Consider the following 22073-nt stretch of genomic DNA (forward strand, 5'->3'; position numbering starts at 1 on the left):
CATACCGCCTCCAAATCCCTGCAATCCAGATTTCTGCTGAGACTCATTTGGTCTTTTTTTCATTATGCCACGTCTCAGCACTCAGATCCAGTGTGGTAAAACCTGTGTGCCGCAAATTCAATCTGAGATTAATGTATTTACTTGCAGTGGCTAAGCACTGAATGACGCATGTGTCCGTGACCATAATGTTACGGCAGAGAATTAAGTGCTGCTGCCTTTACAAAAAAGCATTAAGCACTTCAAGTGAAAGGATGTCGGTATATGTCATTGGCGAGGCACAAAAAGGCCACCTTAGATCAAAATATTGTTACCAGTGAACTGGTTACGGTATCAGCAAACTCGACTCATGAATGAATCGCGAACGATTTGTGAATGACGAAGTGGCAGTGTGCTGGACGACGACGACGCTGAGACGTGCGCGAGAGAGGCCGAGAATTGGAAGTGGACGTGGATTGCTGCCATGTCGTTTGGTCCTGTTGCGGGTTAGCGGCTAAGTACCTGGTGGTGTTGTGCTAGCTAGACAAATTTCCCCTTCTTGTTTTCTGTGCCTGCTGCCGTTAAAGGATGATTGGGCGCGGGACGAAAGGTTGATGTCTGCATCTTTTCCCGGCCAGGGGCTTTCTCCCTGGTCGGCCGCTCTTCCTCAGGACCAGCTCCCCATTGATGTCTTTTTTCTTAGTGGAGTAACCAGCATTGCTGTGGCTTTAGTTCATTCAGAAGGAGGCGAGATCCGTTTGAAGAACCCGGAGGCAGTACAGGCGGCCCTTCAGACTACATGGCCCCACTGCATGCGGATCACAGATGTGCGGCAGTTCGGCATGGGCGGCATATTGTGCAGGTCCCCGGACAAGGATTGTGCCGCCGACCTCTTGAAGTGTACCTCCTTCGCTAACCACCCGGTGAGCGCATACCTACCGCCTCATCTGGCCTGTTTCAAGGGCTGGCGTTAAAGAACCCCATGTGGTCAAAATTTCCGGAGCCCTTCACTACAGCGTCCCCCATAGCCTGAGTTGCTTCGGGACGTTAAACCCCAATAAACTAAACCAAGGGAATAGTCCGAGATGTCGAATCTCGATTGAGCCCTTTGGAGACTCTTGAGAGCGTCTCCTCTGCGGGCGTCACTGCTGTCCATCATCGCAGCAGAATGGTAGAGGGTGTCAAAATTCCTACAGAGTCCGTCATAGCCCCATTTACAGGAATAGTGTCCCCTTAGATCAAAGTGTGGTCATTGGTCTGTCTAGTGGATGCATTTAACTCTAGACTGGTTCAATGTTTAGAACTGTTCGAGATTTGGCTACAGTTGCAAAGCCTGCAAATTCGGCTTATGTTGCTGTGCATGCGGCGATAGTCATGCTACAGAGGACTTTCCCGGACAGCAAGAAAAATGTTGTCTGTGGGGTGCTCCCCATTCTGCTAACTCGCCAGACTGTCCTGTACGAGCTCAAGAAGTTCATGATCTAGAGCTAATAGATAGACGCCGATGCACGCGACGAGAAGCCTTTGCAGCAGTCAAAGAGAGAGCCTGTGGTTATTCTTGTGCGGCTGCCAAATGTCCATCCGTAATGGAAGGCTCTTGGACAGAGGCAATCACAGCGGCAGTTGAAAAAGCAATGAAAAATGCAATTGAACGCATTATGAAAACGTATCCACGTGCGTATGCCAGGCCACAGCTACCCACATCACCAACTGCTGGAGCTACCCACCGCTCCGCTCTTGTCCTCTGTGGTTTCGGAAGCTCCTCCACCATCTGTGGTCATCAATAGCGCTCCACAGGACCAAGGTCAATCTGAGCAACAAACGACTGCTGAAGTATCTCTCCCTGACAGCGTGATAGACGCGCCCGCTGTTGAATGTGTTGCCATGAAACATAATGTCCGGCCTAAAAACGAAGTGGGTCTCTTTTGAGTACTGGAGGTGCATCTCGTCCCCAGTCCAAGTCAAAGAAAAATCACGCCAGTCAAAATTCCAAGACCAGGATTCTAGAAGCGGCAGTTGCCGTTGCAGGTCTCCCGTCAAGATAGGGTCATTAAGTGTGCTCCAGTGGAATTGCCGATGCATATTTTCAGCTTCACAAGATTTATTATGTCTATGCAATCAACTTCTATCGGCTTTATTTGCGTTACAGTAAACATGGCTTACTACTTAGTTTAATTATCATCTCAAACATTACCGTTCGTTCCGGCTTGGCCGGTCTTCACGAGGGCGAGTGTTTTTAGTGCTACTTTCTTCAAAGTTTTGTCACAGGGCATCTATTTTTTTTAGTTATGCGGACAATCAATGTGAAATCCTTGCGGTTCAACTCAAAATCCCAGGTCAACAGCCCTTTACTGTAGCGGCCACCGCGCACAAGCTCACCTCCCGGGGCCAACGGATTTTTCTCTGGAGGCTCCGCTGCGCCTCTACAACGGAAACTTGCAATGCGAGGCACACTGGACGAGGCGAGCGCGTGGCCTCTACAGCTACAGGCCACTCACCGCTCACTGCACCCCATCGACCGCCTACACCGCGCGCCAGACGGCGGGGAACTCCTGCAGCGCCTCTTCAATACAGGGCTCAAGAATGGCCGCGGCACTGCAGGAATATAACCTGCTGACGTGCGCCACGCCCCCCTGCAGCCACTGCTCCCCCTGGCCTCTCACGACGCAGGCACAGCGAGAGATCGCCGGTATTGCGGGAAAACGCAGCACACACTATGTGCAGTGCAGCAGCTGGCCGGAGCCGTCCTCGTCCTCTACGAGCAACTGCGTCACCATCTGCTTGTGTACACTGACGGCTCCGTGGCGAGCGAAAGCTGCTCGCTCGCCGCAGCGGCCACCATCCCCGCCCTGCAACTGCACCGCCAGCAAAAAGTGGCTTACCTGGGCTCTTCGACCACGGCGAAGCTACTAATCCTTCGCCTGTGCTTGGACCTGGTGCTCACCCTTACTCTGCCGCCGCCCAGGTGTGCTCTGCTGTGTGTATCCGGGGCCGCCCTTAGCCGCCTGCAGACCCCTGGCCGTGGCACCCCGTTGCTGTTCGCGTTACGCGAGCGAATTGAGCGTCTCGCGGAGCGTAGATGCAGTATTCGGGTTCTCCGGGTGCCCGTTCACTGCGTCCTCCGCGTCAATGAGCAAGTCGACGAGCTCGCCATCGCCGCAAATCAGCTTTCTCCCAGTGACGAACCACTCGCCCTGAAGACGTGCGTGCGGTGACGATCTACGACCACCGCCGTCAGCAGCACCCGGACCTCGTATCGCGCGAGGAGAGTGCATTTCTCTCGTCGGCGCGCACTCAATGTCGCGCCTCCAGCGCACGATGATCATGCGAGTGCGCGTCGGCTGCGTGTGGCCCGGGGAAAGACGGGTGCACCACGGACTTCCGTCGAGCGACGCGTGCGGTGACTGCGGTGCCCTGGAGACATTGGAGCATATTCTCCTTCCCTGCACCGCTTCCGCAGTGCCGCGTTGCGAGATTCCCACGGCCTACAGGGCGCTGAGAATCATCCCGGACAGTCTCAAGGCGCTTCTATGGCCGCGCGGCAGTGTGCGCACCCGTTGCAGAATAATAGAGAGCCACTGTGCGTTGTTCATCGAGCAGGCGGGCTTGATTTGCCGCTTGCTCTTTGCCAGATAGTGCCCGCGGAACATAAACGCTCCGCGAGGCTGTCTGAGGCGGTATACGAGGCCGGGTGGCCCACCTCGGCCGCTAGTGTAGTGTTCCGCGCGTGCGATTAGTCGGAGACAGGATGCTACATGCGTGCGGCTATGTACAGGTGCCGTTAAAAGTAAAAGGAAGGCAATAGTAACGAAAAAAGTTAATAATTGCCCGCTCAATTCATGAATCCTTGAATACATTTGTGCAGACAAATTGTGATTGTGCAAATTGCACTGTGCACCAACAAACATGATCCATTATGCTTTAGATTTAAAGAAATTAATTTTTTTTGACAAAATCGCCTTCCGTTTACTTTTGACGGCGACTGTACATACAATTTACTTCACCTTCTGTAAGTCATTGTGCACAGTGACCGCTCGCGCGCACTTATTTTCGGACAAACTTGGACATTTGCGCGCGAGCTGCGCAACCTTGATTATTTTTGTATTTTTTGAGTAGTGTACAAATCTCTCCCCTGTCCTTTCTTGCTATCGCTCCCCTCTATACTTCCACTCACTATCCTCTCCCTTGCCCTTTCACATCCGCCGGCTGCAGCTCGGGTGCTTCAGATATTAGATAGCAAATGCCGCGGCCGGCAACATCCCTTTCCTTCACCATTTTTTTTCTTTTTTTTAAATAAACCACTACCACACGTCCCTCTTCACGTCACGGTTTGGGTGTCCACCGAGATATTTGACAATCACTACGCCAATTCCGTTCCTCAAGAACTAATCCATTTGATACAGAAGATCCCCTGCTCATACTTAGTGCTCGGTGTCGTACATTGGTGACATCGAGGACCTCCCCGAAAGAATGAAGCACCACAAAGCGGATGTAAAACTATTTTTTTTCAGTTATTTCATCCTTAAAAGCCCGAAGGCATTACATAAGGAGGGGCGTACAAGTTGTTTTGTGTAAATGCACTCATTATGAAAACATGAATGAACAGTAATCCAAGCGTGGTGGCCCACCACTGCGAGACATGTGACCATAAGAATGACATCGAAACATTTTGCTGGATGCCGAGAAGTGCCCGCGCAGGAAGCTGTTACTTTAGTCCTGGCAAACTTGGCAGACGCGGAACAATGTTAATCAGTTTCAAGGAACTTTTAGCCCCTTCAAGCGCCCTTCACTACGGCGTCCCTGATAGCTTCAGTCGCTTTGGGACGTTAAACCCTCGCCCCCTTCCTACAGACTACGGTCAGTGGCTGGGCGGCTCAATAAACAAGGGCATAAAAAGCGAAGCTGCATCTCGCCCGCAGTCGCCCACGATGAAGGAACCATGCAGGTTCTGAAACTTCTGTTTCTCATTTCTTTTTTCTAAAGGGGGGGGGGGGGGGGAGTGGTTGGCGTTCTTTTCTATCTTAAATTCTTTTCCCAGACCTCTGTCGAGTGTTTTCTTTTGAATCTAATTTAAACCAAAGTTTACTTAAAGAATGTGCCCAACTGATCAGTGGTTATAAATTTAACTTTCTGTTCCATTCAACTGTTTACGTTTGCTGCCTTGTTCTGTGTGCTAGTACTGAGTTCCTCAAATTCATCATTATCACCAGCCTGACTACACCCACTGTAGGGCAAATGCCTCTCATGCCACTCCAATTAACCCTGTCTTTGCGCTGCGGCCACCGTATATTACAAACTTCTTAATGCGATCCGCCCATCATACTTTCTGCCGCCCCCTGCTACGCTTGCCTTTTAATTTTAATTTTAATTAAGGCACGTAATGCCAAGGAAGATAACCAGAGGTTATCTTCCTTGGCATTACGTGCCTTAATTAAAATTCCTACATTCCCTAGGTAACTGCTTCAGGCGCTGCGTCCATATATGTGGATGCTACCTAAGCGTGCTCTAATTTTAGTATACAAAGCGAATTTTCACCTTTAAATACCACGCTCCTGCACTTTGGACCCTGCCTATCAAGTTTGTGGCGGCATCTCTTGTAGATGCAGTGAAGTGTGTTCGTAAGAAGAAAGAAAAGATGCGCATCAGAACGTTTTTTTTTTGGCGGGACGAGTAAATAGCTTTTATTTTTGCATGCTATTAATTCAAATGGTCGCGAATGATGCAGTTCACCGACCGCAATGTCTCGATAGCTTAATATAACTAGAAAAGCGAGCCAATTTTCCTTTTCGCAGACGAATAAAAAGTGCTGCGGCGGACATTTAGAGTGGCTCGTCCACAAACTTGGACATGACGGACTACTGCGCTTTCTCCTGCTGTTGACGATAATGTCCTCGGCCTTAATTGCACATATCCATGGCCGGGGACTTTATAAGTGGGACAGCATCTCTGGTGTCTACCTCTTCAGACCGGAGCAGCAGTCCTGAAATTGATACTGCTCTACCATCCACTAATGCTGATGTAAGGAAGACGATGGTTATACGTGCGAGCCCCATGGCCAACGCGTGGTGCACGCTCCTGGCTGGACTAGCTGACCTCGGACTTCTGTTGGCTCTGCTCCCGTTAACAAGCTTCTTCAAATAAACCCCACCTTACTCTGAGTACAGAGACAGAGGAGCCAGTACAGGTCACACTGGGGCTCTGTTCCTCGGAGAGCTCGGAGTGCTGCTACACGCGTGCCAAAGCAGTACGGACGGCCTATCAGGCCTGAGTCTGGGGAAGAAAAGCAAGTCAGTGAGCAAAGGTCAAGCCGGTCTCCCGCTGCCAAGAAAATGAAGAAGCAGAAGATTGTACCCGAAAAGTGTAAGGATACACTAAGCCAGGCAGCATTTCAAGGTGTCATAGCAAGCCGAATGGAAATTTTACAGCAGTACACGAAAAGTACAAGCAGCTGAGGATTGCACAATAATACAGATCACCCAGAAAGCAATCAGCTTTAGGTCATGGCAGAGGACATGCTCTTAGGTCACAACCTGCGCGTGAAGTTGTTCACTCAAGTTTGAAACGAGCAGTGAAAGCTTCATGTGTAAAATCCAGGGAGCAGTTACGCAGTGCACTGCCTAACCGCCACCCTCTTTCTGGTAGAGATGAATAAATGGCTGTAAAGAACCGACTTGTGCTAAAACGACAGCTGCGTGTCCAGCTTACACGCCTTCATCCACGTTTAGCGGCTGGCCTCCGATTGCCCATCATGGCAAGTTGAAGAACAGGGCTTGTAACACAGAGGCGCTCTGTAGGCGCTCTGCGCTCTTGTCCTGTCCGTTCTCCCTGTGTTTTGCGTGTTTTTCTGTGCGCCGTTTTGAGAGGGATCACACCGCATTTGCACCAAGCTAGAATGGTTCCACCGATTGTAGACTACGAGTCCGAGAGTGAAAAAGACCTATCTCCGTTTTCTCCTCTGTAATCAGCTCTTATCGTCATTCAGCTAAGGCCTCGAGCTCCAGAAGTTAAGACTCATAATTCATCACAAAAACCAAAAAGTAAAGGCACTGTTTCAACAACTACGAAGAAAAACCCAACATCAGTTATTGCTCGCAAGCTACTCAACCGTGCCACAACAAGGACGCGGCCTACATCAGCTGTTCGTACAAGCACTAGATGTAGAATGTTTAGGCGCAAGACACGAAGCCTTGTCCCTGTCAAATAATTTTTTTTGGTCCTAGCTCTACGAACGAAGCGTGGGGCTATGCTTTGGTTGCACAGTTGCAAAAAAGAAAGCAGATGTGCTTGCAGCCAAGCCTACTACATCAAAGTAACCTTTGACAAGAAGCAGTGAGCTGCCATAAGTGTCTTCCGCAGCAAGTTCAGAAGCAGCACAGCAAAAGCTTAAGAAGGCCACAGCATTCAGTCAGAACGATGGTGCATTAAAACGATCTACCTGTAGCGTTCCATCTGAAGGTGCTAGTGATATGAGGAGCTTAACACAAAGGAATGACATTACTTCTACAAAGTTCAAGCGTGAAACTCGCAAAACCATCAGTGGAGCTTTCGAAAAACCGCCAGAAGCTATTATTACAAAAAGGCGCATAGTAGAAGTCAGTGCCAGCAGTGCATCGTCATTTGTTTTGAGACATTGGTGATGAACCACTTATCATAGCGGCAGGGCGTTTGTCGGAAAAAAGAGGTTATCTCAGTAACAGAAAAATACTGTCGCTTAAAAAACAGCTTAAGTCGGGGTCTGGTAAAGGTCTGCGGTTTTTTCCTCGCCACTGTGGCATGCCTTCTCGCAAAAAAGCAGCCCCGTCAAGGACAAAAATAAGCTTCCTGAAATTGGTAATTCAGGTTTTTTCTTAAAGCAGCCTCGTTTCTAAGCGGTTTTCAGAACCATCTCTGTCATCACTCTCGGAAACGATTGTTGACGCTGCCGGAGACGCTACTGATACTCGAGCAGATTTCGATGATCAAGAATCCATGTCTGTAGGTGTGGAGGCCTTCATGCCCTAGCAGGTGAAATCTCGCAGGTTATGTCATGTCGGTTGGGTATTGGTAGCGCACAGGTAATCTAAAGTTTAACGACAAGAGAGTTCTGCGGTGCTTACTTATGATGAAAATGTGGCCGGCACAATCCTTCTTGGCACTTGTGATAGCCGGCCAACATCTTTTGAAGGGGGCTTAAACGTTCTTAAGTGTGATGCTACGGCATCCAAAATAGATGCTTCAACAAACACAACTGATGAGCCATGGTGTAAGGATGAAGCCTTGGCGCCACCCAGCGTCGGTTGTGGGGATGCGAAGACGACGAAGCCCGGATAGCGCGTGCTCAGGAGCACGGTGCAGCGGATTTCGAACAATTTATTTCGAACAAATAGCGTACCGCTGCTACCCACTACGCCCCCGGGCATTGTGCTGCCTTCGCTGCCTTCAGTATGGGCACAGCCAGTTCCAGTGCTCTTCCACCCAAGCCCTCTGCCCTACCTGCACCACCACCCTTCTCCACCCGAACGCTGCCCATCCCTGTTCCCCATCCCTGTTCCCACTGTCAAAAGGACCATGTTGCCTTCGCCGACACCTGCCCTGGCCGCAAGCAGCAGGACCAAGCCCTCTACAAAGACAAGAGCTTGTGACCCACCGCCAAGCCACCTCTCTGCAACATCCCTGAAATCCCCGCAACCACTCCAAACCCCGCCCCTTGCCAGAATCTTCCCTTCCCCATTCGCACTGCCACCACCAAGACCTATGCAGATGTCCTGCAAGGACCTTCACAACCAACAACGCACAGCTTCCTAACGCCCAAACTACCGACCACTGCAGCACCAAGCCTGCTCCCAGAACCTGTCTCCCACCAGAACCAACCACCGGCCACTGCCGCACCAAGCCTGCTCCTAGAACCTGTCTCCCACCAGAGCGCAGTCTCCAGTACGGCTGCCGCTAGCGTCCTGAGCCAAGAAACACCAGTCTCACGACCGCACCAGGTGGGCCACTTCCCATTCCCTCGGCTCCACTACCCGCACGGGCACACTCCCTCACCCCCACACAACAACCCGATACCCTAGCCAAGCTTCAACTCGACATGCAGGCCCTTGAGACACGCATGAACCACCTCGCCTCCTTCTTTGACACCATACCACAACGACAAGAAGCCCTGGAACAACAAATCCAGGCACAAACACTCCAGATAACACAGCTCACAGCCCTAGTCACTACACTCTCCAACGCCGCCGCCAAGCAGGCGGAATTCATACAACAAATCCAACATACACTTACAGCCTTCTCCACACCATCTGACTCCCCTCTACTCAAAAAGAAAAATCCCAGTGGCCGTCTTCAGAGCCACAACCCCGAGGACACATCAGACTATGACACACCCCCAATTCCATAGCTTTCTCCAGTGGAACTGCCGGTGCATGCGCACGGCACGTATGCCCCTTTCCCAACATCTCCTCACCCTTCCCCACCCGCCCTCTGGTCTCCTACTCCGGGAAACCAGAGGAGAACGCAACCTCGCAAAAAAGCTCCTCTTTCTTTTAACTACAGGCTAGGTTCATCGCCTTTGCTGGAAGAGACTAAATATAAGTATTTGGGTGTCACACTTACTAACACTTTATCATGGAATTTACATATAGATAACATCTGCTCTTCTGCACTCCGCAAACTATACTTCTTAAGACATAAGCTTAAAACTTCTCCCCCTAGCGTAAAATTACTTGCTTACAATTCACTGATTAGACCGAAACTCGAATACGCATGTGTTGTCTGGGACCCGTTTACTAAACACAATATCACCCGCCTAGAAAAGGTAGAGAGAAAAGCTGTAAGGTTTATTTACTCTAAATTTTCCCCGTATGACTCGCCCTCTGAAATAATGCAGGTTAATGGTATTCAATGTCTTGCACAACGAAGAAAAAATTTACGTTTGGAATTTCTTTACTTGCTTTGGAAACAAGAATTAGCTATTAACCCTGCCCCATATCTGTCGCTTTCAACGTCGAGGTATACACGCCACCATCATCCTAATTCTCTGACGCCGTATTTTGCACGAACAGATTTATTCAAATTTTCATTTTTTCCTCGCACAGTAACGGACTGGAATGATTCTGTATTGCCTTTCGCCACACTTTGATGTTTACTAACTTTGTTATTATTGTTTTGTTTGTCATTTTACCCACCCTGCTTGGACCTGTATAAGGTTTGCAGTATTCAATAAAGAAAGAAAGAAAGAAAGAAAGAAAGAAAGAAAGAAAGAAAGAAAGAAAGAAAGAAAGAAAGAAAGAAAGAAAGAAAGAAAGAAAGAAAGAAAGAAAGAAAGAAGATACAGAGCGATTCATGCGAGCTCTACGGATCGAACACCACTGGTCTCAACATATATCCGAAGAGACCTCAAATTCTCAGTCCTCCAAATTCCTGATACACTCACACAGCAGCTAGTTGCCATCGAACTCTTCCTCGTACCTACATCCCCTCCCACCATTCTCGTTAACTTCTACAACCCCCCCAAACAACATTCCCTCCTGCCCCACCTTTTCGGCTTCCTCCAAACCAACACTTCCCCGCTCCTTGTGGCAGGCGAATTCAACGTACCGCACACACAGTGGGTATACAGAACCACACACAAAGCAGGACGCTTACTCCACAATCACATATACTCTCGACACTACTCCATGCTGAATGACTTTTTACGCCCCACTAGGCAGGGTTCCTTCTATCACAGAGACAGCACAGCCGACCTTACCTTCGCTCTACACATTCCACATATTACTTGGCACAATACTGACACATACCTACTAAGTGACCATTCCATCCTTGTTATCAACATACCCATAAAACAACTCCGACGCAGGGCGAAGGTGCGACACACTTCGTGGTCAGACTTTCGCCTGCTCTTACCCCCACCCCCGTCTCAACCCTCCGACTACACTTCATGGGTCGCTGATCTAAGAAACACCCAGTCGCGGGCCACACGTGAAATTTCCAATCCTACCCCCCGTGACAACCCTGATCCTCACCTTCTACGACTGTGGAAGCGGAGAAAAAGTCTCCAACGCGCATTAGCTACACAACCACACAACACACAGCTCCGCGACAGAATACAAGCACTCCGCAACAACATTATCTGCCACTGCAAGACACTCGACACCGAACACTGGACACGAACATGCGACCGCTTAGACGGAACTTTACATCAAAAATCATCATGGTACCTTCTCCGCTCCCTTCTCGGACCTCAAACTCATCCCACACCCACTCTCGAACGCCTCTTCGCCTCCCATACCCCAACAGAGGTTTTCACTAACCTCCAACAACTTTATTTCCCACTCTCACAATCCTCTTTAAACCCGCCATATCATGGCCCAGCCCTTCCCGCACTAGACGTCCCCTTCACGCACACAGAACTCGACACAGCACTCACACGTTGTAACACACACTCTGCTCCCGGTGCAGATAAAATCACATACACAACTTTCAAGAACCTTCCTCCCGAAGCCCAAACATTTCTTCTTACTGTCAAAAACGACGCCTGGACTTCTGGCACCCTGCTAGTGGACTGGACATCGTCCCTGGTCTCATTCATACCGAAACCCAATAAACCCTCCACCATCAATAATCTCCGTCCTATTTCCCTCACCTCCTGCGCGGGCAAGCTCATGGAGCACATGGTGCTTGCCCGCCTCACTTCCCACCTTCAGGCCACCGACTATCTCCCAGCCCCCCACCCTCATTGGCTTTCGCCGAGCACTATCCACCCAAGACCTTTTCCTTCTCCTTCAACACACCTTCGTTAGCACAAATGCTCCAGACGCTGCGCAGCTGAAAGCCTTAGTAACAGTTGACATACGCAAGGCTTTGGACTACATATCACACGACCACATCCTCACCATACTAGCTGACACGCAATGCGGACACAACATGTACAACTACATAAGAGCTTTCCTCTCCCACCGCTCCGCACATATCCGCTATCTCGACAAACTGTCTCACTCCATTCCACTCACTCGTGGCACTCCACGGGGTGCCGTCTTCTCTCCCATTCTATTTAACCTAGGCATGGCCCCGCTCGCCCGGGCCCTAGCCGATATTCCCGACCTTCATTTCCTCTTCTATGCAGACGATCTCACCTTGTGGGTCACCACTGGCTCACCGGGAGAGGTCCAAACTACACTCCAACCGGCACGTAACACCATTTCCTCACACCTCTCCCAAGCGGGCCTGCAACCCGCTCCGGAGAAATATGAACTTCTACTCATAACACGCAGTAAATATCAACGTACGATGAACCCCTCCATCTCCCTTACCCTAGCCGGACAACGCATCCTCCGTGTCGACTCTTGTCGCATCCTGGGTATGCCACTGACCTCCAACACTTTCACCTCTGCCATCAATCAGTCCATACGCACATGCCACTCAGTCACACACTTACTCCGCCGCGTAGTCTTAAAACATGCCGGCCTCTCCAAGACACGTGCCAGCCGTCTTGCTCAAGCGCTGGCCCTGAACAAATTTTTATACTATATTCCTTACTGCCCCCTTACCAATACACAACAAGACAAACTAATCCGGGCCCTCAATACACTATACAAAGCAACACTGGGGCTCCCCCCTCGGACTTCTACAGACACCCTGTACAGAACAGGCCTTTTCCATCCCCTTCCAGCCCTCCTTAACCTGCACCGAGAGAGACAAATCATCCGCCTGCCGTTCATCAGCTAGGCGATGGATTCTATCACAGACTCTCTACGCACCCATCTCTTTCCCAGACCCACCGCAGTCTCCGATCTACCCCTCTAACCTCCGCCTCGCTCCCATTCCACGCACCATGTCCGGCCACGCACACGCAGGCCGCCGCCAGACATACGCATACAACCACAAGCCACCCTTGGACGGTGCGGCGGAGGCCTACACAGACGCTTGTCTCACGGAAACCGCGGGCTCCACAGCAGCCTTCTTCCTCCACCCTTGCCTCTCTACAACCAGCACTCACACAACCGGTCCATAAACCTCTCCACTCTTCACGGTCGCCCTAGAAATACACGAAGTTGAAGAGAGCTAGGACGCGGTCGGCGACGGACGCGTGCGTGGTTCCTGGCGCCCCGAGTTTCCAGGCTTGGACGTCCGCCGGGTACGTCCGAGCTCCCAGACCCGGACACCAGACCGCCGTCCACAGCCTGGAAAGAACAGACTTCGGGGCCGCTGTTTCTGGCGTGCCGCACTCGTTTGGGAATCGTTCGAACGTGGCCCGCTTCCAGCACAGCCGCCATGGAAGTTGCCCTGGGGTCCCGCAGCCGGCTAGGGCTCACGCAGCGCCCACGACGCCCGCCGTGCCCATCTCATTCGACGCCACCTCTCATCGCGGGTAGGAGCAGAACTCTACCGACTGCGCCGACTCCTTGCCTAAACTCCTCGTCCATCGCACCAGCCGGCAAAGCACACACCAGACACTATCACTTGAGCGGACCTTTCTTTTCTTATGTAGAGTTTATCGGGTTTCCTTCGGGTGTGCAGCCGCCGCGGTGGCTCAGTGGTTATGGTGCTCGGCTGCTAACCCGAAAGACGCGGGTTCGATCCCGGCCGCGGCGGTTGAATTTCTTTGGAGGAGAAATTCTAGAGGCCCGTGTACTGTGCGATGTCAGTGCACGTTAAAGAACCCCAGGTGGTCGAAATTTCCGGAGCCCTCCACTACGGCGTCTCTCATAGCCTTAGTCGCTTTGGGACGTTAAACCCCATGAAGCAAACCAAACCAACCTTTCGGGCGTACTTTATTCTTTCTTTCGTGTGTATTAGTGAGACTTTCCTTTCGAACTTAAATTAGTTTTTTTTTTCAAACCGCCTGGTCTATTCCTCTCACCTTTCCGCGGAAGGTGATGTGACACTTTTTTATTAACAGCCTTTATGTTAGGCGTTCAATAGGTCCTGGGCCAAGGTGACGAGGGCGCGTTGCAGGTTCAGGGAAGCTAAGAGTAAAATACTATATGAAGAACGCCTGAGGAAATTGGACGATAACAGATGGGCAGCTAAGGTATTTAAATATTTATACAGAAAGAACGTTGACTCACAGTGGCGGAAAAGAACTAGAAAACTAACCAGTAAGTATGCCGGTCATGAGGACGGAGAAAGAAAGAGCATTAAACGACAGGTCAAAAACGCGGAAGTTAAACATTGGATGAATTCAATGGAAAAGAATCATAGTGTAGAACTATATCGATTCTGGAAAAGGCAGATCAAGAAAGAATTTTTCTATGATAACTCAAGAGGCAGTGCCCTACTTTTTGAAGCTAGATCAGGGTGTCTTAGAACGCGCAGCTACAAAAAGAAATTTAACGAAGAAGATGACACATGTGCAGTGTGTGGTAGATCTGTGGAAACAATTGAACACCTCATAATCAAATGTGATGGTATCCATCCGGATGTCGATGCAGGCACAGTCACTCTTTCTGAGGCCCTAGGGTTTAAAGATAACAATGGTCATGTAAATAAATCTGCAGTGGAAGTCAGCAAAAAGCGATTGGAGGATTGGTGGCTGAAAAGCAGAGATGTGGCATAAGGTTAGAATAGTAGGAAACCGTAGGCAAAGGTGATGGAGAATCTTAATGAGAATTGCCAGCACAGTAAACAAAAAAAAATAATAAATAAAGAAAAGCTGAGCATGGTGGCAATTGCCACCTCCCCGTTTCAAAGGGGGCGCTCCTATCCATCCATCCATCCATCCATCCATCCATCCATCCATCCCCGGAGGCAAGCCAGATGGGCCACGGTGGGGGTGGCGGGAAAATATAGGCGGGGGACTGGAAGGCTACGTGGCATTGTTGTGAGGCAGTGTTCTATGTCTGCATATATATGTGGACAGTTTGTGCAGTGAGGTGTGGAAGTGTGCCGGTACAGATAAAGTTCGGCTGGTGTACGTAGGAGATTGAACTCTATTCGGCGAAGAATGCGAGCTTCACGGATCGATAAGGAAGGGTGCGGTGGCGGTAAATCAGCTGTCTAATTTTTGCTGCGTGTAATATTCGTCGACAGTGCGTCTGTAAGCCCTGACCGCCTGCTCCGTCGGTGGGCTCGTCCATGGGATCCCCGGCGCCCGGTGTACAGTTTCGCAGGCAAGTTGGTGAGCCAGCTCATTGCCGGGGATGCCCATGTGACCAGGGATCCACCGAAGGGTCACCGGTCGTGGGCTTAATGCTAAGAGGGCGGCATCTAAGGCCGATCGGGTAGGGGAAGGGAGGGCTCTTTCATGGAAGGCACGCAGAACTGCCTGGGAGTCTGTAGAGACAACGTATTGGGGGACGGGGGGTAGGGTGGCAAAGTATGGTAGAGACGTTGCCTGCAATCTTTCACCTGCTCACAAAATTTGGCGTCCGCTACAACAGGACCAGGCCGATTTTTTTTATTTGTTTGTCTGCTAGGCTAATTTAGACACAGCATGAGCGCTTCAGACTTGGTTGCTTTAGGCGAGCGCATGGGCTTGCGCGATGTCGAGTTGCGAGCGTGGGTGGAGGGCGAGCTTTGTAAGGCACGGGAAGAGCGAGTCGCTGAGCGTGAAGGTACGAAGCAGAGCCTGGACTTAGAGGCACGGAATTTAGAGAAGGGACATAGGGCTGCGAGGGAACGTTTGGAGTCAGAGGCGCGGAACTTCGGAATCCTTGAAGTGACCTCGGAGAGCGCAGCGTTGCACCGGTCAGCTCTAGTAACCCACACAGCCTCATACCACAGTACAATGAAGCGCGGGATGACCTTGGTGCCTACTTAAAGAAGTTTGAGCATGTGGCCACGGGGTGGGTTCGCCAAAAGAAAAGTAGGCAACGGCGTTGAGCCTGTGCCCTCGCGGCGAAGCACTTAGGGTCATCTGTTGGCTCTCGCCTGAGGATCCCGCGGACTATGACAAAGCGAAGCTTGCCTTGCTGAGAAGGTTTAGGTTCGCCGCAGACGGGTACCGAGAAAAGTTTCGCAAGAGCAAGCCCCAGGATGGCGAAACGAAACGGCCTCGCAGTATGCTGCGAGGTTGTTTAGCTTGTTTGACCGCTGGGTCATGATGTGGGGAGAAGGCCGCACCTTTGAGGTTGTTCGCGAAATGGTCGTGAGCGTTAGTAGTGTAATGACCAGTCACGAGATTGCGCCATGTATCCGTTGGTGCGCCGTCGCCGTTTCACCTTTTCTTTCCTCTCTGTGTGCGTGTGTTAATAAAAAATGGCAGCTTGACAGTGTGTGTCGTTTCGTTGGCTTCGTGCCAAATCCACTCAATCCGCGACTCCCAAAGATTTGGTCACCCTGCGTATTCAACAAAACCAACAGGTTATGGGCCCAGGACGACGCATCGACCGGATATTTGGAAGAAATGAGACGGATTGCCTTGATTGAGTGATGAAAAGTTGCGACCACGTTGAAGAAGAGAACGTGAATGAAAGGGATCGGTAGTGTACGCGGGGTCATCGGAACGCGGCTGGGGGCGCTCAAAGCGAAGCGTCTCCTATTTGGAACGCGGCCGCTCGCGAACGCGCCAAGAAGTACGGGTGTCCACCCCGCCCCGCGGTACCGATTCGCGCACGTGCTGGCACGAATGTCTATTTGTGTTTGTTTTTATTTTGTGGTGGAGAGAGTGCTCTACCTTACGGAAGCTGGAGGGCTGGCCATGCCGTGGATGAACCAATGATTTTAAGACCGCAACATGATTGGAAGCCACCGAATGTGGGCCGGGCCTTTAGGGCTTTAAAACCGGGCCCCGGAGCCGGAAGCGGGGTTCTGGGCTAAGGTGAGATGCTACGCATCTTCGGCTACGCCGAGTAGGGGCCTCCCCTAGTATTAGCCAGTTCCGCCTTTTGGTTGTTTGTCTATTTGCCGTTGTATCTAACTTGTATATTCTGTAAATATTTGTATATAAATATTCAGTTATTCCCTTTTTTATCCCTGCGTGTCAACACATCTTGAGACCGTCCCTGACGGGGCACCCCTGGTGCGAAGATCAAGCTTCAGTCTTCAAGTGAACAAACCGTCTCTGACGGGGCACCCCTGGTGCGAGGAAGAACAAGAACCTGTGAAACTTTACTGTGAAGCTACACCACCTTCACCACGTCGTGCCGATGTCTTCGGAAGTTTTAGACAGGCGTGAGCGTCGTGAAACTGTCGGGAAGAAGTGACTGACAAGTGGTGTGTGCCCGTGAAGTGAGAAGTGCGTTTTTTTTTAGAAAGACTGACCGTCACGCGACACCGGCGTTGCTGCATGCTCCATGTTGGATGTATACGGAAGACGCTTCGACTTGGCCGGCGTGAGTACAGCAAAATTGACAGGAAGAAGTGACTGACAAAATCTTTTCAGTGGATGTTAGTGGCGAAATATTTCGGGAAGAAGTGACCGACAAATCGTTTTTCGCATAAGCTAACTGAGAAACAGCTACGAAAAAGAAGTGCATTGTCCGTCTTGTGTTCGAGAATCAGCGAAGATGGCATTAGACGAGTTTAGACTGCCGAAGTTGTCATCAGATAACTATCACACATGGTCGATAAGGGCAAGAGCTGCTCTCGTACAGAAGGGATGCTGGGAAGCGATCGACCCTAGATTCTCGAATAGAGAAATGAACGAGCGAGAAAAGCAGACTGACAACAAGGCCCTGACCATTCTAATCCTTATCGTCGAGGACAACTACTTGGATGACATCGGGACTTGCAGAACTGCAAAAGAAGCCTGGAATACGCTGCAGGAAATGCACTCAATGGACTCTTGCGTGTACTCCAGTTGATGCGCGATTTTTTTCAATGTGAAAATGAAGAGAGACCAGTCAATGCAAGATTACCTAGAAAGATTGATGGGGCTGCATAGGAACTTGTCAAGTGCAGGCTATGCATTTACAGACAGAAACGTTGCATTAGTGATGCTAATGGGCCTTCCTGACTCATATTAACCGCTCATTCTGAACTTGGAGCAAGATGAACAAACCCTCTCGACCAAAGTAGTGAAGACAAGGCTGCTGATCGAAGAGAAAGCTGCGTCATGGGGAAGATCGGTTAAGCGACGAAGAGAGTCAGACAAGGGCCGTAATCCCGTAAAGCTCGATTAAGGACTGAGAGCAAGGAACCCAATGAGAATGTGCATCACCAATTCACTGTCAAGAAGGACGAGAAGGTTCGTCAATGCACCTCAAGTATGCAAAAGAAGAAGATGCGATGCTTTGCTTGTGGCAAAATTGGTCATATAGCCACAGTGTGTGACCAGTTTCAAGACGAAGGGGATGACCAGAAGAAGAGAAACTCATCACAGGCAAAGATTGCAACACAGATGGCTTTATGTGCTAAAAATGTGATAACATCGCCTCCTCATGTGTGTCATCTTGATAGCGGTGCTACAGATCACATGAAATCGCACAAGGCAAAGATCACTCACTTCAAGCCTTGCGAGTCACGAATGGAAGCGGCGAACAAGGAATCCATGAGTGTCATGGGGAAAGGAAGTGTGTGGTAGGTCTGAAGAGTGTGGTGGGTCGTTCATCACGTTAAAAGTTGTCCTTTATGCGCCTGAGTTGAACGGCAACCTTCTATCAGTCGGAAGAATTGAAGAGCGAGGTTTGCACGTAACGTTCGCCAGGGGCAAAGCCGAAGTTACAAAGGACACTGGTGAACTGATCCTTAATGCAACTCGAGAAGGACGACTGTACTCTATCAAAGAAGAGATTATGTTAACGAAGATGGCAAAGACCAAACACACGGCTTTGTGGCACAGACGACTAGGCCACCTTCACCAGGATGCTGTTCGACGTCTCTGCGGAGTTAGTGAAGACCCTGTGAAGGACAAATGTGACACGTGTTGTCTGGGGAAGCTAAGGGGAAGCAGTTTCCCAAAGGGCGAAGCAACACGGGATAAGGTTCCACTGGAGCTGGTGCATTCTGATGTGGTTGGAAAGATCACACCAACGACCAAAGGGAGCTCCAATTACTTTGTTGCCTGCATAGACGACTACTCCAAATATACTGTTGTGTACCCCATGAAGGCCAACAGCGAAGTACTTGAGAAGTTTGACCAGTACAGACGCATGGCGGAAAGTCTGCACAACATGAAGGTGAAGACATTGCGCAGTGACAATGGAGGAGAGTACTCAAGCAAAGAGTTCAACGAGTACTTCGCCCAGCATGGCATAAAGCACCAGCTTACCATTCCTGGCACACCAGAGCAGAATGGAGTCGCAGAGAGAATGAACCAAGCTTTGCTTGGCATGACGAGGTGCCTCCTCATCGAATCAGGTGTCACCAAAAGGCTTTGTACTGATGCCGTTGTCACTGCTGGTCACATCAGAAACAAGTACCCATCGAAGGCGATTGGAGGAGAGTCACCAGAAGCTCTGTGGACAGGGTGAGAAGTGAAACTGCACCACCTAAGTGTTTGGGTGCAGAGCATGGAGAGCGAAACAGGAGCAAGTTCGACCCAAAACCAGATGAGTGCACATTGGGCGGCTATCCAGAAGGAATAAAGGGGTACAAGCTGTGGAACCAGAAGGAAGAGCGCTTCTTTGTAAGTCGGGACGTTACCTTTGAAGAAGACTCCTTCCCATCCAAGCTTACCTAAGTTGCAAGTAGCAAGACTTAAGCACTTAACGACGCTGATTGCACTGTCATGTTACAAGTTGAAGACAGCTTGAACGAGCCACATGGTGTTGGTAGTTCAGATCACAATGATACTGATTACAACTATGCTGAAGAAGTTGGCTCATCAGCTGATGAAGACGAGGCAACTACACAGGACGAAGGAGCTACGCAGCGACTGTCCAGCGAGACAGATTGTGGTACACAGGCACTAAGACGGTTAAAAAGACTAGCAAACAAGAAACCAGGTCAAAAGGAATGTCACGGCTGCTGCATAGGCAGGCAAAACAGCCAAAGAGATCAAGAAACTCTACATGAAGCCTTATCTGCACGTGACAAGGAGGAATGAAAAGCAGCTATACAGAGTGAACTGGACAGCCTCGAAGGTTTCAATTCATGGCAGCTAGTGCCACGACCGAAAGACAGACAAGTCCTAAAATGCAAGTGGGTGTTCCGCAAGAAGTACAATGAAAATGGTGACTTAGAGCGATACAAAGCACCGTTGGCTGCATGCGGATATTCACAAGTGAAAGGTACCAATTACAAGGAAACCTCTCCTGTAGTGAAGCTGAAGTTCGTCAGGACACTGCTGGCCATAGCAGTTGAGAGAAATTGGAAGATCCACCAGATGGACATCACGGCGGCATACTTAAATGATATTCTGAAGGAGACCGTCTACATGGAACTACCGCAGCCTTTGAATGACTGTAAGAAGGATGAAGTCTGCCTTCCGAAGAAGAGCCTTTACAGGCTACGACAGTCTGGAAGGGAGTGGAACCTTGCTTTCGACAAAATGCTCAAGTCAAAAGGGATGACAAGGTCAAAAGCAGAACCCTGTGTTTATATCAACAAGAAGAAGAACCTCACCGTAGGAGTCTACGTTGATGACTTGCTGATCATAGCAGAGATGAGAAAGAGATTGCCGACTTCAAGAGCCGCTTCGGTCAAGTGTTCGATGCAAAAGACTTCGGTGAGGCTAGCTACATTCTTTCCATACGACTGAAGAGAGAAAGAGATGGAAAACTAGCCCCGGACCAGACGGCCTACGCTTACGACATACTGGAGACGTTTGGCATGTCAGACGCAAATGCAGCATCGTGCCTTTTCGATCCTGGAAGCAAGTGCCAAAGAGTAGACAACAATAATCCATCAAGTGATGACCTACCTCGCAAGTACAGACAAGCAAGTGGTGCACTGCTTTACCTCGCCGGAGGCACAAGGCCAGACTTGGCTTTTGCGACTACTTACATGAGCCAGTTCAATGAACTTCCCACAGAAGAGCATTGGAATGGGATAAACCATATTCGTCGCTATGTGAAACATGCAAAGAATAATGCACTAGTCTACCAGAGAACTGGGAAGTGCAGACAAGCCTTTTGCGACGCAGACTGGGCTAGTGACAAGGCTGACAGGAAGTCATTCAGCGGGTACGTGTTCACGCTAGCTGGTGCTGCGATTTCCTGGAGTAGCAAGAAGCAGCGAAGCACTGCATTGTCAACAGTCGAAGCAGAATATGTAGCAATGTGTCACGCTACAAAAGAAGTAATGTGGTTCCAAAATTCCATGAAGGAACTTCATGCGCACGAATTTATGCACGAACCACAGATTTTAATGGCTGACAACGAGGGTGCAATTGCTCTTGCGAAAAGCCAAGTTACTTCAGATAGAAGCAAACACATTGACCTCATGTATTATCTTCCTGAGAGAAAAGGTCGAAGAGGGAAAGTTACAACTCCAGTACGTCGAGTCGTCGAACAACTGTGCTGACCTCTTCATTGAGGCTTTAAATGGAAGAATGACCCTCAAGCACTCTGAATATTTGGGGATCAAAAGTGTGGGTGCAATGACTGTCTATTAAGGGGGAGTGTTAGTAGTGTAATGACCAGTCACGAGATGGCGCCATGTATCCGTTGGTGCGCCATCGCCGTTTAACCTTTTTTTTGCTCTTTCTGTGTGTGTGTGGTAATAAAAAAAAAAGATGCCCAGGCTTAGCTTGGTTAAGCCAAGAATGCGTTGCATATTGCGCGGTCTTTTTGCGCAAGGTATTGCTTGGCGGCACTCGATTTTCTCAGCAGCTTTTCCTCCGTGACGTATGGATGGATGGATGGATAGGAGCGCCCCCTTTGAAACGGGGCGGTGGCAACCGCCACCATGCTCAGCCGTCCTTTTTTTCTTTGTTTTTTTTTGTTTTTAACGTGGTTTGGTGTCGTCACGTCACCACGTGACGTGACGTGACGTCATCAAACCACGTGACGTCACGTCACGTGGTTTGGTGGCTGCCCGGCCGCGCCCAAGGGCTGAACTGAGTGCTTGCATAATGCTACGCATAAAAATGACAGCTTGTCGTTTCGTTGGCTTCGTGCCAAATCCACTCAATCCGCTACTCCCAAAGATCTGGTCACCCTGCGTATTCAACAAAACCAACACTGTCATCCCCTTTTAGCCCTTTTCTTAAGTGAGCGGGAGGGAAAGACAGTTTAGAAGCTAGCGGAGGTGGCCGATCATTTTCTCGGAGCACAGTGGCAAAATAACTTGTTGGTCTT

The 22073-nt window shown here is 50.0% G+C and overlaps 1 long non-coding RNA gene and 1 pseudogene across 1 annotated transcript in view; one reads left to right on the forward strand and one right to left on the reverse strand.

Annotated features, from left to right (window-relative positions):
- LOC149345012 (uncharacterized) overlaps nt 1-22073 on the reverse strand; it is a 100064-nt gene that overhangs the window by 28515 nt on the left and 49476 nt on the right. The window lies entirely within an intron of this gene.
- Nucleotides 1351-8315, forward strand: LOC149345013 (uncharacterized; annotated as a pseudogene).

This window comes from Amblyomma mixtum, chromosome 5, assembly GCF_055824585.1.
Source record: "Amblyomma mixtum isolate Tamu chromosome 5, ASM5582458v1, whole genome shotgun sequence".
NCBI lineage: Eukaryota > Metazoa > Arthropoda > Arachnida > Ixodida > Ixodidae > Amblyomma > Amblyomma mixtum.